Source organism: Triturus cristatus, chromosome 12, assembly GCF_964204655.1.
Source record: "Triturus cristatus chromosome 12, aTriCri1.1, whole genome shotgun sequence".
In the NCBI taxonomy this organism is placed as follows: Eukaryota; Metazoa; Chordata; class Amphibia; order Caudata; family Salamandridae; genus Triturus; species Triturus cristatus.
This window is the reverse complement of record NC_140595.1, coordinates 191,040,654-191,056,194: the sequence shown is the minus strand read 5'-3', so window position 1 is coordinate 191,056,194 and position 15,541 is coordinate 191,040,654.

The following is a 15,541-nucleotide window of genomic DNA, read 5'->3' as shown; positions in this document are numbered from 1 at the left end:
AACATGATTTTCCATGTACAAATGTGAATTGTAGTTCAAAGACGCATCATTTGAAAATGGACAATTTTTTTCGTTTCTGAAGCATGTCGTAAGGGGGGGTGGTTATCTCTTTCACCAAAAAACAGGCGTTTTTGATTGAACAATAAAGGCCTCCAAATGGTATTTAATTCACTTCCCGTGGAGGAGAAACACTTTTTAAGGCCTCAGAGTGAGTAAATTGGCCATTTTCATTCACTTTTAGCCATTCCTCAAATCTCGTGTTTAAGGCCCCTGGAAGCATGAAAATCACTTTAAACATCTCAATTTATCTTTAAAAGTGATTTTCCACGTACAAATGTGAATTGTAGTTCAAAGATGCGATATTTGAAAACGGACCATTTTTTTCGTTTCTGAAGCATGTCGTAAGGGGGGGTGGTTATCTCTTTCATCAAAAATCGGGCATTTTTGATTGAACAATAAAGGCCTACAAATGTTATTTAATTCACTTTCTGGGGTGGAGAAAAACTTTTTAAGGCCTCAGAGTGAATAAATTGGCCATTTTCATTCACATTTACCCATTCCTCAAATCTTGTGTTTAGGGCCCCTGGAAGCTTGAAAATCACTTTAAACATCTAATTTCATCTCTAAAAGTGATTATCCACGTACAAATGTGAATTGTAGTTCAAAGACGCAACATTTGAAAATGGACCATTTTTTTTCGTTTCTGACGCATGTCGTAAGGGGGGGTGGTTATCTCTTTCACCAAAAAACTGGCATTTTTGAATGAACAATAAAGGCCTCCAAATGGTTTTTTATTCACTTCCCGTGGAGGAGAAACACTCTTTAAGGCCGCAGAGTGAGTAAATTGGCCCTTTTCATTCACTTTTACCCATTCCTCAAATCTCGTGTTTCAGGCCCCTGGAAGCATGAAAATCACTTTAAACATCTCAATTTATCTTTAAACATGATTTTCCATGTACAAATGTGAATTGTAGTTCAAAGAGGCAACATTTGAAAACGGACCATTTTTTTAGTTTCTGAAGCATGTCGTAAGGGGGGATGGTTATCTCTTTCGTCAAAAATCGGGTGTTTTCGCTTGAACAATAAAGGCCTACAAATGTTATTTAATTCACTTCCCGTGGAATAGAAACACTTTTTAAGGCCTCAGAGTTAGTAAATTGGCCATTTTCATTCACTTTTACCCATTTCTCAAATCTTGTGTTTAGGGCCCCTGGAAGCTTGAAAATCACTTTAAACATCTAATTTTATCTCTAAAAGTGATTATCCACGTACAAATGTGAATTGTCGTTCAAAGACGCAACATTTGAAAATGGACCATTTTTTTCGTTTCTGAAGCATGTCGTAAGGGGGGGTGGTTATCTCTTTCACCAAAAAACAGGCGTTTTTGATTGAACAATAAAGGCCTCGGAATATTATTTTATTTACTTCCCGTGGAAGAGAAACACTTTTTAAGGCCTCAGAATGAGTAAATTGGCCATTTTCATTCACTTTTAGCCATTCCTCAAATCTCGTGTTTAAGGCCCCTGGAAGCATGAAAATCACTTTAAACATCTCAATTTATCTTTAAAAGTGATTTTCCACGTACAAATGTGAATTGTAGTTCAAAGAGGCGACATTTGAAAACGGACCATTTTTTTAGTTTCTGAAGCATGTCGTAAGGGGGGGTGGTTATCTCTTTCATCAAAAATCGGGCGTTTCGCTTGAACAATAAAGGCCTACAAATGTTATTTTATTCACTTCCTGTGGAGGAGAAACACTTTTTATGGCCTCAGAGTGAGTAAATTGGCCATTTTCATTCACTTTTACCCATTTCTCAAATCTCGTGTTTCAGGCCCCTGGAAGCATGAAAATCACTTTAAACATCTCAATTTATCTTTAAACATGATTTTCCATGTACAAATGTGAATTGTAGTTCAAAGATGCGATATTTGAAAACGGACCATTTTTTTAGTTTCTGAAGCATGTCGTAAGGGGGGGTGGTTATCTCTTTCGTCAAAAATCGGGCGTTTTTGCTTGAACAATAAAGGCCTACAAATGTTATTTAATTCACTTCCCGTGGAGGAGAAACACTTTTTAAGGCCTCAGAGTTAGTAAATTGGCCATTTTCTTTCACTTTTACCCAATTCTCAAATCTTGTGTTTAGGGCCCCTGGAAGCTTGAAAATCACTTTAAACATCTAATTTTATCTCTAAAAGTGATTATCCACGTACAAATGTGAATTGTCGTTCAAAGACGCATCATTTGAAAATGGACTATTTTTTTCGTTTCTGAAGCATGTCGTAAGGGGGGGTGGTTATCTCTTTCACCAAAAAACAGGCGTTTTTGATTGAACAATAAAGGCCTCCAAATGTTATTTAATTCACTTCCCGTGGAGGAGAAACACTTTTTAAGGCCTCAGAGTGAGTAAATTGGCCATTTTCATTCACTTTTAGCCATTCCACAAATCTCGTGTTTAAGGCCCCTGGAAGCATGAAAATCACTTTAAACATCTCAATTTATCTTTAAAAGTGATTTTCCACGTACAAATGTGAATTGTAGTTCAAAGATGCGATATTTGAAAACGGACCATTTTTTTCGTTTCTGAAGCATGTCGTAAGGGGGGGTGGTTATCTCTTTCATCAAAAATCGGGCATTTTTGATTGAACAATAAAGGCCTACAAATGTTATTTAATTCACTTTCTGGGGTGGAGAAAAACTTTTTAAGGCCTCAGAGTGAATAAATTGGCCATTTTCATTCACATTTACCCATTCCTCAAATCTTGTGTTTAGGGCCCCTGGAAGCTTGAAAATCACTTTAAACATCTAATTTCATCTCTAAAAGTGATTATCCACGTACAAATGTGAATTGTAGTTCAAAGACGCAACATTTGAAAATGGACCATTTTTTTTCGTTTCTGACGCATGTCGTAAGGGGGGGTGGTTATCTCTTTCACCAAAAAACTGGCATTTTTGAATGAACAATAAAGGCCTCCAAATGTTATTTTATTCACTTCCCGTGGAGGAGAAACACTCTTTAAGGCCGCAGAGTGAGTAAATTGGCCATTTTCATTCACTTTTACCCATTCCTCAAATCTCGTGTTTCAGGCCCCTGGAAGCATGAAAATCACTTTAAACATCTCAACTTATCTTTAAACATGATTTTCCATGTACAAATGTGAATTGTAGTTCAAAGAGGCAACATTTGAAAACGGACCATTTTTTTAGTTTCTGAAGCATGTCGTAAGGGGGGATGGTTATCTCTTTCGTCAAAAATCGGGCGTTTTCGCTTGAACAATAAAGGCCTACAAATGTTATTTAATTCACTTCCCGTGGAGGAGAAACACTTTTTAAGGCCTCAGAGTTAGTAAATTGGCCATTTTCATTCACTTTTACCCATTTCTCAAATCTTGTGTTTAGGGCCCCTGGAAGCTTGAAAATCACTTTAAACATCTAATTTTATCTCTAAAAGTGATTATCCACGTACAAATGTGAATTGTCGTTCAAAGACGCAACATTTGAAAATGGACCATTTTTTTCGTTTCTGAAGCATGTCGTAAGGGGGGGTGGTTATCTCTTTCACCAAAAAACAGGCGTTTTTGATTGAACAATAAAGGCCTCGGAATATTATTTTATTTACTTCCCGTGGAAGAGAAACACTTTTTAAGGCCTCAGAATGAGTAAATTGGCCATTTTCATTCACTTTTAGCCATTCCTCAAATCTCGTGTTTAAGGCCCCTGGAAGCATGAAAATCACTTTAAACATCTCAATTTATCTTTAAAAGTGATTTCCCACGTACAAATGTGAATTGTAGTTCAAAGAGGCGACATTTGAAAACGGACCATTTTTTTAGTTTCTGAAGCATGTCGTAAGGGGGGGTGGTTATCTCTTTCATCAAAAATCGGGCGTTTCGCTTGAACAATAAAGGCCTACAAATGTTATTTTATTCACTTCCTGTGGAGGAGAAACACTTTTTATGGCCTCAGAGTGAGTAAATTGGCCATTTTCATTCACTTTTACCCATTTCTCAAATCTCGTGTTTCAGGCCCCTGGAAGCATGAAAATCACTTTAAACATCTCAATTTATCTTTAAACATGATTTTCCATGTACAAATGTGAATTGTAGTTCAAAGATGCGATATTTGAAAACGGACCATTTTTTTAGTTTCTGAAGCATGTCGTAAGGGGGGGTGGTTATCTCTTTCGTCAAAAATCGGGCGTTTTTGCTTGAACAATAAAGGCCTCCAAATGTTATTTAATTCACTTCCCGTGGAGGAGAAACACTTTTTAAGGCCTCAGAGTGAGTAAATTGGCCATTTTCATTCACTTTTAGCCATTCCTCAAATCTCGTGTTTAAGTCCCCTGGAAGCATGAAAATCACTTTAAACATCTCAATTTATCTTTAAAAGTGATTTTCCACGTACAAATGTGAATTGTAGTTCAAAGATGCGACATTTGAAAATGGACCATTTTTTTTCGTTTCTGACGCATGTCGTAAGGGGGGGTGGTTATCTCTTTCACCAAAAAACGGGCATTTTTGATTGAACAATAAAGGCCTCCAAATTTTATTTTATTCACTTCTCGTGGAGGAGAAACACTTTTTAAGTCCGCAGAGAGAGTAAATTGGCCATTTTCATTCACGTTTACCCATTTCTCAAATCTTGTGTTTAGGGCCCCTGGAAGCTTGAAAATCACTTTAAACATCTCATTTTATCTCTAAAAGTGATTATCCACGTACAATGTTAATTGTAGTTCAAAGAGGCAAAATTTGAAAACGGACCATTTTTTTTAGTTTCTGAAGCATGTCGTAAGGGGGGTGGTTATCTCTTTCGTCAAAAATCGGGTGTTTTGCTTGAACAATAAAGGCCTACAAATGTTATTTTATTCACTTCCCGTGGAGGAGAAACACTTTTTATGGCCTCAGAGTGAGTAAATTGGCCATTTTCATTCACTTTTACCCATTTCTCAAATCTTGTGTTTAGGGCCCCTGGAAGCTTGAAAATCACTTTAAACATCTAATTTTATCTCTAAAAGTGATTATCCACGTACAAATGTGAATTGTCGTTCAAAGACGCAACATTTGAAAATGGACCATTTTTTTCGTTTCTGAAGCATGTCGTAAGGGGGGGTGGTTATCTCTTTCACCAAAAAAAGGCGTTTTTGATTGAACAATAAAGGCCTCGAAATATTATTTTATACACTTCCCGTGGAGGAGAAACACTTTTTAAGGCCGCAGAGTGAGTAAATTGGCCATTTTCATTCACTTTTACCCATTCCTCAAATCTCGTGTTTCAGGCCCCTGGAAGCATGAAAATCACTTTAAACATCTCAATTTATCTTTAAAAGTGATTTTCCACGTACAAATGTGAATTGTAGTTCAAAGAGGCGACATTTGAAAACGGACCATTTTTTTAGTTTCTGAAGCATGTCGTAAGGGGGGGTGGTTATCTCTTTCATCAAAAATCAGGCGTTTTTGATTGAACAATAAAGGCCTACAAATGTTATTTAATTCACTTTCTGGGGTGGAGAAAAACTTTTTAAGGCCTCAGAGTGAATAAATTGGCCATTTTCATTCACATTTACCCATTCCTCAAATCTTGTGTTTAGGGCCCCTGGAAGCTTGAAAATCACTAAAACATCTCATTTCATCTCTAAAAGTGATTATCCACGTACAAATGTGAATTGTAGTTCAAAGACGCAACATTTGAAAATGGACCATTTTTTTCCGTTTCTGACGCATGTCGTAAGGGGGGGTGGTTATCTCTTTCACCAAAAAACGGGCATTTTTGATTGAACAATAAAGGCCTCCAAATGTTATTTTATTCACTTCCCGTGGAGGAGAAACACTTTTTAAGGCCGCAGAGAGAGTAAATTGGCCATTTTCATTCACGTTTACCCATTTCTCAAATCTTGTGTTTAGGGCCCCTGGAAGCTTGAAAATCACTTTAAACATCTCATTTTATCTGTAAAAGTGATTGTCCACGTACAATGTTAATTGTAGTTCAAAGAGGCAAAATTTGAAAACGGACCATTTTTTTAGTTTCTGAAGCATGTCGTAAGGGGGGTGGTTATCTCTTTCGTCAAAAATCGGGCGTTTTGCTTGAACAATAAAGGCCTACAAATGTTATTTTATTCACTTCCCGTGGAGGAGAAACACTTTTTAAGGCCGCAGAGTGAGTAAATTGGCCATTTTCATTCACTTTTACCTATTCCTCAAATCTCGTGTTTCAGGCCCCTGGAAGCATGAAAATCACTTTAAACATCTCAATTTATCTTTAAATATGATTTTCCATGTACAAATGTGAATTGTAGTTCAAAGAGGCAACATTTGAAAACGGACCATTTTTTTAATTTCAGAAGCATGTCGTAAGGGGGGGTGGTTATCTCTTTCATCAAAAATCAGGCATTTTCGCTTGAACAATAAAGGCCTCGAAATATTATTTTATTCACTTCCCGTGGAGGAGAAACACTTTTTAAGGCCGCAGAGTGAGTAAATTGGCCATTTTCATTCACTTTTACCCATTCCTCAAATCTCGTGTTTCAGGCCCCTGGAAGCATGAAAATCACTTTAAACATCTCAATTTATCTTTAAACGTGATTATCCACGTTCAAATGTGAATTGTCGTTTAAAGACGCAACATTTGAAAATGGACCATTTTTTTCGTTTCTGAAGCATGTCGTAAGGGGGGGTGGTTATCTCTTTCGTCAAAAATTGGGCGTTTTCGCTTGAACAATAAAGGACTACAAATGTTATTTAATTCACTTCCCGTGGAGGAGAAACACTTTTTAAGGCCTCAGAGTGAGTAAATTGGCCATTTTCATTCACTTTTACCCATTTCTCAAATCTTGTGTTTAGGGCCCCTGGAAGCTTGAAAATCACTTTAAACATCTAATTTTATCTCTAAAAGTGATTATCCACGTAAAAATGTGAATTGTCGTTCAAAGACGCAACATTTGAAAATTGACTATTTTTTTCGTTTCTGAAGCATGTCGTAAGGGGGGGTGGTTATCTCTTTCATAAAAAATCGGGCATTTTTGATTGAACAATAAAGGCCTACAAATGTTATTTAATTCACATTCTGGGGTGGAGAAAAACTTTTTAAGGCCACAGAGTGAATAAATTGGCCATTTTCATTCACATTTACCCATTTCTCAAATCTTGTGTTTAGGGCCCCTGGAAGCTTGAAAATCACTTTAAACATCTAATTTTATCTCTAAAAGTGATCATCCACGTACAATGTTAATTGTAGTTCAAAGACCCAACATTTGAAAATGAACCATTTTTTTAATTTCAGAAGCATGTCGTAAGGGGGGGGTGGTTATCTCTTTCATCAAAAATCAGGCATTTTCGCTTGAACAATAAAGGCCTCCAAATGTTATTTTATTCACCTCCCGTGGAGGAAAAACACTTTTTAAGGCCACAGAGTGAGTAAATTGGCCATTTTCATTCACATTTACCCATTTCTCAAATCTTGTGTTTAGGGCCCCTGGAAGCTTGAAAATCACTTTAAACATCTAATTTTATCTCTAAAAGTGATTATCCACGTACAAATGTGAATTGTCGTTCAAAGACGCAACATTTGAAAATGGACCATTTTTTTCATTTCTGAAGCATATCGTAAGGGGGGGTGGTTATCTCTTTCACCAAAAAACAGGCGTTTTTGATTGAACAATAAATGCATCCAAATGTTATTTTTTTCACTTCCCGTGGAGGAGAAACACTTTTTAAGGCCTCAGAGTGAGCAAATTGGCCATTTTCATTCACTTTTACCCATTTCTCAAATCTCGTGTTTCAGGCCCCTGGAAGCATGAAAATCACTTTAAACATCTCAATTTATCTTTAAACATGATTTTCCATGTACAAATGTGAATTGTAGTTCAAAGATGCGATATTTGAAAACGGACCATTTTTTTAGTTTCTGAAGCATGTCGTAAGGGGGGGTGGTTATCTCTTTCGTCAAAAATCGGGCGTTTTTGCTTGAACAATAAAGGCCTACAAATGTTATTTAATTCACTTCCCGTGGAGGAGAAACACTTTTTAAGGCCTCAGAGTTAGTAAATTGGCCATTTTCTTTCACTTTTACCCAATTATCAAATCTTGTGTTTAGGGCCCCTGGAAGCTTGAAAATCACTTTAAACATCTAATTTTATCTCTAAAAGTGATTATCCACGTACAAATGTGAATTGTCGTTCAAAGACGCATCATTTGAAAATGGACTATTTTTTTCGTTTCTGAAGCATGTCGTAAGGGGGGGTGGTTATCTCTTTCACCAAAAAACAGGCGTTTTTGATTGAACAATAAAGGCCTCCAAATGTTATTTAATTCACTTCCCGTGGAGGAGAAACACTTTTTAAGGCCTCAGAGTGAGTAAATTGGCCATTTTCATTCACTTTTAGCCATTCCTCAAATCTCGTGTTTAAGGCCCCTGGAAGCATGAAAATCACTTTAAACATCTCAATTTATCTTTAAAAGTGATTTTCCACGTACAAATGTGAATTGTAGTTCAAAGATGCGATATTTGAAAACGGACCATTTTTTTCGTTTCTGAAGCATGTCGTAAGGGGGGGTGGTTATCTCTTTCATCAAAAATCGGGCATTTTTGATTGAACAATAAAGGCCTACAAATGTTATTTAATTCACTTTCTGGGGTGGAGAAAAACTTTTTAAGGCCTCAGAGTGAATAAATTGGCCATTTTCATTCACATTTACCCATTCCTCAAATCTTGTGTTTAGGGCCCCTGGAAGCTTGAAAATCACTTTAAACATCTAATTTCATCTCTAAAAGTGATTATCCACGTACAAATGTGAATTGTAGTTCAAAGACGCAACATTTGAAAATGGACCATTTTTTTTCGTTTCTGACGCATGTCGTAAGGGGGGGTGGTTATCTCTTTCACCAAAAAACTGGCATTTTTGAATGAACAATAAAGGCCTCCAAATGGTTTTTTATTCACTTCCCGTGGAGGAGAAACACTCTTTAAGGCCGCAGAGTGAGTAAATTGGCCCTTTTCATTCACTTTTACCCATTCCTCAAATCTCGTGTTTCAGGCCCCTGGAAGCATGAAAATCACTTTAAACATCTCAACTTATCTTTAAACATGATTTTCCATGTACAAATGTGAATTGTAGTTCAAAGAGGCAACATTTGAAAACGGACCATTTTTTTAGTTTCTGAAGCATGTCGTAAGGGGGGATGGTTATCTCTTTCGTCAAAAATCGGGCGTTTTCGCTTGAACAATAAAGGCCTACAAATGTTATTTAATTCACTTCCCGTGGAGGAGAAACACTTTTTAAGGCCTCAGAGTTAGTAAATTGGCCATTTTCATTCACTTTTACCCATTTCTCAAATCTTGTGTTTAGGGCCCCTGGAAGCTTGAAAATCACTTTAAACATCTAATTTTATCTCTAAAAGTGATTATCCACGTACAAATGTGAATTGTCGTTCAAAGACGCAACATTTGAAAATGGACCATTTTTTTCGTTTCTGAAGCATGTCGTAAGGGGGGGTGGTTATCTCTTTCACCAAAAAACAGGCGTTTTTGATTGAACAATAAAGGCCTCGGAATATTATTTTATTTACTTCCCGTGGAAGAGAAACACTTTTTAAGGCCTCAGAATGAGTAAATTGGCCATTTTCATTCACTTTTAGCCATTCCTCAAATCTCGTGTTTAAGGCCCCTGGAAGCATGAAAATCACTTTAAACATCTCAATTTATCTTTAAAAGTGATTTCCCACGTACAAATGTGAATTGTAGTTCAAAGAGGCGACATTTGAAAACGGACCATTTTTTTAGTTTCTGAAGCATGTCGTAAGGGGGGGTGGTTATCTCTTTCATCAAAAATCGGGCGTTTCGCTTGAACAATAAAGGCCTACAAATGTTATTTTATTCACTTCCTGTGGAGGAGAAACACTTTTTATGGCCTCAGAGTGAGTAAATTGGCCATTTTCATTCACTTTTACCCATTTCTCAAATCTCGTGTTTCAGGCCCCTGGAAGCATGAAAATCACTTTAAACATCTCAATTTATCTTTAAACATGATTTTCCATGTACAAATGTGAATTGTAGTTCAAAGATGCGATATTTGAAAACGGACCATTTTTTTAGTTTCTGAAGCATGTCGTAAGGGGGGGTGGTTATCTCTTTCGTCAAAAATCGGGCGTTTTTGCTTGAACAATAAAGGCCTACAAATGTTATTTAATTCACTTCCCGTGGAGGAGAAACACTTTTTAAGGCCTCAGAGTTAGTAAATTGGCCATTTTCTTTCACTTTTACCCAATTCTCGAATCTTGTGTTTAGGGCCCCTGGAAGCTTGAAAATCACTTTAAACATCTAATTTTATCTCTAAAAGTGATTATCCACGTATAAATGTGAATTGTCGTTCAAAGACGCATCATTTGAAAATGGACTATTTTTTTCGTTTCTGAAGCATGTCGTAAGGGGGGGTGGTTATCTCTTTCACCAAAAAACAGGCGTTTTTGATTGAACAATAAAGGCCTCCAAATGTTATTTAATTCACTTCCCGTGGAGGAGAAACACTTTTTAAGGCCTCAGAGTGAGTAAATTGGCCATTTTCATTCACTTTTAGCCATTCCTCAAATCTCGTGTTTAAGGCCCCTGGAAGCATGAAAATCACTTTAAACATCTCAATTTATCTTTAAAAGTGATTTTCCACGTACAAATGTGAATTGTAGTTCAAAGATGCGATATTTGAAAACGGACCATTTTTTTTGTTTCTGAAGCATGTCGTAAGGGGGGGTGGTTATCTCTTTCATCAAAAATCGGGCATTTTTGATTGAACAATAAAGGCCTACAAATGTTATTTAATTCACTTTCTGGGGTGGAGAAAAACTTTTTAAGGCCTCAGAGTGAATAAATTGGCCATTTTCATTCACATTTACCCATTCCTCAAATCTTGTGTTTAGGGCCCCTGGAAGCTTGAAAATCACTTTAAACATCTAGTTTCATCTCTAAAAGTGATTATCCACGTACAAATGTGAATTGTAGTTCAAAGACGCAACATTTGAAAATGGACCATTTTTTTTCGTTTCTGACGCATGTCGTAAGGGGGGGTGGTTATCTCTTTCACCAAAAAACTGGCATTTTTGAATGAACAATAAAGGCCTCCAAATGTTATTTTATTCACTTCCCGTGGAGGAGAAACACTCTTTAAGGCCGCAGAGTGAGTAAATTGGCCATATCCATTCACTTTTACCCATTCCTCAAATCTCGTGTTTCAGGCCCCTGGAAGCATGAAAATCACTTTAAACATCTCAATTTATCTTTAAACATGATTTTCCATGTACAAATGTGAATTGTAGTTCAAAGAGGCAACATTTGAAAACGGACCATTTTTTTAGTTTCTGAAGCATGTCGTAAGGGGATGGTTATCTCTTTCGTCAAAAATCGGGCGTTTTCGCGTGAACAATAAAGGCCTACAAATGTTATTTAATTCACTTCCCGTGGAGGAGAAACACTTTTTAAGGCCTCAGAGTTAGTAAATTGGCCATTTTCATTCACTTTTACCCATTTCTCAAATCTTGTGTTTAGGGCCCCTGGAAGCTTGAAAATCACTTTAAACATCTAATTTTATCTCTAAAAGTGATTATCCACGTACAAATGTGAATTGTCGTTCAAAGACGCAACATTTGAAAATGGACCATTTTTTTCGTTTCTGAAGCATGTCGTAAGGGGGGGTGGTTATCTCTTTCACCAAAAAACAGGCGTTTTTGATTGAACAATAAAGGCCTCGGAATATTATTTTATTTACTTCCCGTGGAAGAGAAACACTTTTTAAGGCCTCAGAATGAGTAAATTGGCCATTTTCATTCACTTTTAGCCATTCCTCAAATCTCGTGTTTAAGGCCCCTGGAAGCATGAAAATCACTTTAAACATCTCAATTTATCTTTAAAAGTGATTTTCCACGTACAAATGTGAATTGTAGTTCAAAGAGGCGACATTTGAAAACGGACCATTTTTTTAGTTTCTGAAGCATGTCGTAAGGGGGGGTGGTTATCTCTTTCATCAAAAATCGGGCGTTTCGCTTGAACAATAAAGGCCTACAAATGTTATTTTATTCACTTCCTGTGGAGGAGAAACACTTTTTATGGCCTCAGAGTGAGTAAATTGGCCATTTTCATTCACTTTTACCCATTTCTCAAATCTCGTGTTTCAGGCCCCTGGAAGCATGAAAATCACTTTAAACATCTCAATTTATCTTTAAACATGATTTTCCATGTACAAATGTGAATTGTAGTTCAAAGACCCAACATTTGAAAACGGACCATTTTTTTCGTTTCTGAAGCATGTCGTAAGGGGGGGTGGTTATCTCTTTCACCAAAAAAAGGCGTTTTTGATTGAACAATAAAGGCCTCGAAATATTATTTTATACACTTCCCGTGGAGGAGAAACACTTTTTAAGGCCGCAGAGTGAGTAAATTGGCCATTTTCATTCACTTTTACCCATTCCTCAAATCTCGTGTTTCAGGCCCCTGGAAGCATGAAAATCACTTTAAACATCTCAATTTATCTTTAAAAGTGATTTTCCACGTACAAATGTGAATTGTAGTTCAAAGAGGCGACATTTGAAAACGGACCATTTTTTTAGTTTCTGAAGCATGTCGTAAGGGGGGGTGGTTATCTCTTTCATCAAAAATCGGGCGTTTTTGATTGAACAATAAAGGCCTACAAATGTTATTTAATTCACTTTCTGGGGTGGAGAAAAACTTTTTAAGGCCTCAGAGTGAATAAATTGGCCATTTTCATTCACATTTACCCATTCCTCAAATCTTGTGTTTAGGGCCCCTGGAAGCTTGAAAATCACTAAAACATCTAATTTCATCTCTAAAAGTGATTATCCACGTACAAATGTGAATTGTAGTTCAAAGACGCAACATTTGAAAATGGACCATTTTTTTTCGTTTCTGACGCATGTCGTAAGGGGGGGTGGTTATCTCTTTCACCAAAAAACGGGCATTTTTGATTGAACAATAAAGGCCTCCAAATGTTATTTTATTCACTTCCCGTGGAGGAGAAACACTTTTTAAGGCCGCAGAGAGAGTAAATTGGCCATTTTCATTCACGTTTACCCATTTCTCAAATCTTGTGTTTAGGGCCCCTGGAAGCTTGAAAATCACTTTAAACATCTCATTTTATCTGTAAAAGTGATTGTCCACGTACAATGTTAATTGTAGTTCAAAGAGGCAAAATTTGAAAACGGACCTTTTTTTAGTTTCTGAAGCATGTCGTAAGGGGGGTGGTTATCTCTTTCGTCAAAAATCGGGCGTTTTGCTTGAACAATAAAGGCCTACAAATGTTATTTTATTCACTTCCCGTGGAGGAGAAACACTTTTTATGGCCTCAGAGTGAGTAAATTGGCCATTTTCATTCACTTTTACCCATTTCTCAAATCTTGTGTTTAGGGCCCCTGGAAGCTTGAAAATCACTTTAAACATCTAATTTTATCTCTAAAAGTGATTATCCACGTACAAATGTGAATTGTCGTTCAAAGACGCAACATTTGAAAATGGACCATTTTTTTCGGTACTGAAGCATGTCGTAAGGGGGGTGGTTATCTCTTTCACCAAAAAAAGGCGTTTTTGATTGAACAATAAAGGCCTCGAAATATAATTTTATACACTTCCCGTGGAGGAGAAACACTTTTTAAGGCCGCAGAGTGAGTAAATTGGCCATTTTCATTCATTTTTACCCATTCCTCAAATCTCGTGTTTCAGGCCCCTGGAAGCATGAAAATCACTTTAAACATCTCAATTTATCTTTAAATATGATTTTCCATGTACAAATGTGAATTGTAGTTCAAAGAGGCAACATATGAAAACGGACCATTTTTTTAGTTTCTGAAGCATGTCGTAAGGGGGGTGGTTATCTCTTTCGTCAAAAATCGGGCGTTTTCGCTTGAACAATAAAGGCCTACAAATGTTATTTAATTCACTTCCCGTGGAGGAGAAACACTTTTTAAGGCCTCAGAGTGAGTAAATTGGCCATTTTCATTCACTTTTACCCATTTCTCAAATCTTGTGTTTAGGGCCCCTGGAAGCTTGAAAATCACTTTAAACATCTAATTTTATCTCTAAAAGTGATCATCCACGTACAATGATAATTGTAGTTCAAAGACCCAACATTTGAAAATGAACCATTTTTTTAATTTCAGAAGCATGTCGTAAGGGGGGTGGTTATCTCTTTCATCATAAATCAGGCATTTTCGCTTGAACAATAAAGGCCTCCAAATGTTATTTTATTCACCTCCCGTGGAGGAAAAACACTTTTTAAGGCCACAGAGTAAATTGGCCATTTTCATTCACATTTACCCATTTCTCAAATCTTGTGTTTAGGGCCCCTGGAAGCTTGAAAATCACTTTAAACATCTAATTTTATCTCTAAAAGTGATTATCCACGTACAAATGTGAATTGTCGTTCAAAGACGCAACATTTGAAAATGGACCATTTTTTTCGTTTCTGAAGCATGTCGTAAGGGGGGGTGGTTATCTCTTTCATCAAAAATCGGGCATTTTTGATTGAACAATAAAGGCCTACAAATGTTATTTAATTCACATTCTGGGGTGGAGAAAAACTTTTTAAGGCCACAGAGTGAATAAATTGGCCATTTTCATTCACATTTACCCATTTCTCAAATCTTGTGTTTAGGGCCCCTGGAAGCTTGAAAATCACTTTAAACATCTCATTTTATCTCTAAAAGTGATTATCCACGTACAATGTTAATTGGAGTTCAAAGATGCAACATTTGAAAATGAACCATTTTTTTAGTTTCAGAAGCATGTCGTACGGGGGGGTGGTTATCTCTTTCATCAAAAATCGGGCGTTTTTGATTGGACAATAAAGGCCTACAAATGTTATTTAATTCACTTTCTGGGGTGGAGAAAAACTTTTTAAGGCCACAGAGTGAATAAATTGGCCATTTTCATTCACATTTACCCATTTCTCAAATCTTGTGTTTAGGGCCCCTGGAAGCTTGAAAATCACTTTAAACATCTAATTTTATCTCTAAAAGTGATTATCCACGTACAAATGTAAATTGTAGTTCAAAGACGCAACATTTGAAAACGGACCATTTTTTTCGTTTCTGAAGCATGTCGTAAGGGGGGGTGGTTATCTCTTTCGTAAAAAATCGTGCGTTTTCGCTTGAACAATAAAGGCCTCCAAATGTTATTTAATTCACTTCCCGTGGAGGAGAAACACTTTTTAAGTCCGCAGAGAGAGTAAATTGGCCATTTTCATTCACTTTTACCCATTTCTCAAATCTCGTGTTTCAGGCCCCTGGAAGCATGAAAATCACTTTAAACATCTCAATTTATCTTTAAACATGATTTTCCACGTACAAATGTGAATTGTAGTTCAAAGATGCGACATTTGAAAATGGACCATTTTTTTTCGTTTCTGACGCATGTCGTAAGGGGGGGTGGTTATCTCTTTCACCAAAAAACGGGCATTTTTGATTGAACAATAAAGGCCTCCAAATGTTATTTTATTCACTTCCCGTGGAGGAGAAACACTTTTTAAGTCCGCAGAGAGAGTAAATTGGCCAT